Here is a 2,962-nt window from a genome sequence, read left to right on the forward strand (position 1 = left end):
TAATAATAATAATAATAATAATAATAATAATAATAATAATAATAATAATAATAGATAGCATTTGTATAGCGCAAATCCCCGCTCAACAGCAGGCTCTATGCGCTTCACACTATATTATTATGATAATATGATGATAACGACTGCACAAAAAAATCTTACGATTTTGAAATAGCAGGTAGAACATTTGGTTTCTGACTTCGTTTTTGTATTTGTAAAGTGTTTTACGGCGCTCGCAACTGCATAAGGTCATATGAGCGCGCGGGACACATCTAATATTTTCAGTTGGTAGGAAATTTTGAATTTTGCCCGGGTGGCGGCCGAAGCCTACTCTTATCGATTTTAGACCACCAAGGGATCTTTAACGTGCGCAACTTGCACACTGGCCCTCCGAGATTTTTCGCCCTTGTCCGAAAAGGCTAGGTGTAGATCTTTCCTACCAGAAGATCAGAGGTGTGGCAGAAAGACAGCAGTAAGGAGGAGCCTAGGAGTAGCAGTAGAAAGGCTGCGGAAAGAGTCAGGAGCCCGGAGGAGGGGGCAAAGGAGGTGAGGGGGTGGGGGCAGAAAGTGGAAATGAAAGCAGACAACAGAACATTGCTAGAGAGCAGGAAAGGGGGTGAAAGGAGACAATTTTAGTGAAGAAAAATTTTTGGTCGCTACCCGGATTCGAACCGGGACCTTTGAATGAGAGGCCAACACCTTAACCTCTAGGCCACGAGAGCCCCCTTTCTGACTTCATTGTCTTAGTAACTTAAAATTGTTAAAAATGTCAAACAGAACTTTATAATTCTAGGGTAGCGAACTGAGATGGGATCTTTATAAATGTTACTCGTTTCAACTTGGGTTTTGTTGTATGCATTTCTTCATACATCCTGTCTATGTCGTAATTAATTTTGCTCACAATATAAGTCCCAGAAGTGTCAAAAGTATTTGTTTGAGTAAGGTGCAAATCTTTAATCTGTATCACAGAAGCCTGAGAACGTCGGAGTTTGTTTTTTTTACATTTTAATTTATTTCAAAAATGAATTTTCACCCATGGAACAGTCCCGATTGTGAAAAACGACTTAAATTGTGAGTCATGAAAAGCTGTATTCCCAGTGCTCATTGCAATAGGTTCGCTCAATAAATTAAATATCTCTAGAGGAATGGCACTCCCCAACCCACACTATATCGACTGAACGCGAGAATTCGACGAGACAGATTAGACAGGCCAAATTTGGAGAAGGAAAACGTGCTTTTTTTTACCATGACAACGTACATCCACAATGGCACGACTGAAAGCGAGAATTGGACGAGTCAGACTAAATTTAGATGTGGAAAGAGTGCTTTTTCACCATGACAATACCCGCCCACTTGAAACGACTGAAAGCGAGAATGCGACAAGTATGACCAAATTTAGACAGGAAAAGAGTGCTTTTTTTCACCATGAAAATGCCTGTCCGCCCTCAGCTTTGTTCCATCAAAATTTATTTGGTGAGAGTCCATATATGAGATTTATCACAACCACCTCCACCCCCCTCTCCCCCCTAATGCGTTGTCGCCTTTTTGATTGGCTATTTTCATTTAATTCGGCCTGATCCGGACTATTAGAAAAGAATACGTGTTTAATTTTGAAGGATTTCATCAATTGAGTGTGACAAGAAATGGTGGCTTCTGCATCTCCATATTGGAAAAAAATCTGACTACCCTCAAACGTATCAAAATATATCAAAACCATAATTTGAGGAAACTTTCTGCAATGTACACCCTGCATCTGTATCATGATATTCAATAAATCCAGTCTCTTTCTACTCCTGCTTTCTTTTCCACATACTTTCTAAAAGTTGACATACTATCAGTTTTCTGGGGTTGTTTTTTTTGTTGGGGGGTTTTTTGGGAGGGGGGGGGTGGTGGTTATTTTTAAAAATAATAATTTTACTATTTTTCCCTTTTATTCGTGTTTTGTCGGTATCATTTTTGTTTTTTGCTTATACTGGTGTCTTTGGGTTTTTTTACGTTATCCTGCTTATTGTTGTTATTTTAAAATATTTTCGTGATTTTGCAGTTGTCACCTTCGTGGCTTAGTATAGACACCAAAATCGAAAGCATAAAGATGTTTTTATTTGTCAGCTAGTGTCTTTTTTAAATGTCACTCCATTTTCACATTCTCATCACCTTATTGATTCACTCTATTTCGCTAGAATAACAAAACAAAACAAAACAAAACCCCACACAAAAATCCATCCAACCAGACAAACAAACAGACGAGAAAGCCGTTAACAAACCCAACTAGCATCCGTCCAGTCGTCACACTCCCACAATCCATTATTTTGTTTCCATTTATTTGGTTCTTTCTCTCTGCTACCCCACTAACCCCCCCCCCAAAAAAAAAAAGAAAAAGAAAGGAAAAAAAGACAAATAAAACAACAACAAACAAACAAACAAACAAACTAACCAACAAACAAAAAACGAACCCCTCAAGCCTACTCCGAATATAACTCTCTTTTTCCCTGACTGGATTACCCCCCCCCCTTTTTTTTGCTCGATTTCTTTATCTTTCCCCCAATTTTTACTCGAATATTTTCTTTCTCTATTTTTTTCTCTAGAACCAGTAACAGACATGTGTCCTGTACAAACCAGATGCCAGCTCATTAACCCTCACCGTCTCCACAAACGGGCATTGCTGATGACGTCATTCATCAGAAAGAACTCTCTCAACCTGGGCACCCCGTCATGACGTAAGCCGACACCTTTTCAACGTCCCCAAAACTGTGCTGGACGATCTTGCATTCCAGGCCAACCAATACCCAGGACTTGATGCCAGTCTAGAACAAGAAAACATCCCCAAAGTTTAATACAATATAGTGTATCACAAGATCCTGATAATGTGCGTCCACCTTTTGAACCACTGCCTAATCTTATTGAAGGTGTGTCTGTTTTAAAGGGGTTGGGGGGTGGGAAGGAGGTGGGTATTTTGAGGAATTTT

At 39.5% G+C, this 2,962-nt stretch overlaps 1 protein-coding gene across 1 annotated transcript in view; it reads left to right on the forward strand.

Moving 5' to 3' along the window:
* Positions 1 to 2,962, forward strand: part of LOC101846117 (mucin-5AC) — a 5,776-nt gene extending 2,814 nt beyond the window's left edge. The window contains exon 2 of the mRNA XM_013091537.2: positions 2,583 to 2,962. The gene's annotated coding sequence lies outside the window, so the exon portion shown is untranslated. The remainder of the gene's footprint in view (positions 1 to 2,582) is intronic.

This window comes from Aplysia californica, unplaced genomic scaffold (genome assembly GCF_000002075.1).
Source record: "Aplysia californica isolate F4 #8 unplaced genomic scaffold, AplCal3.0 scaffold00040, whole genome shotgun sequence".
Classification (NCBI taxonomy): domain Eukaryota; kingdom Metazoa; phylum Mollusca; class Gastropoda; order Aplysiida; family Aplysiidae; genus Aplysia; species Aplysia californica.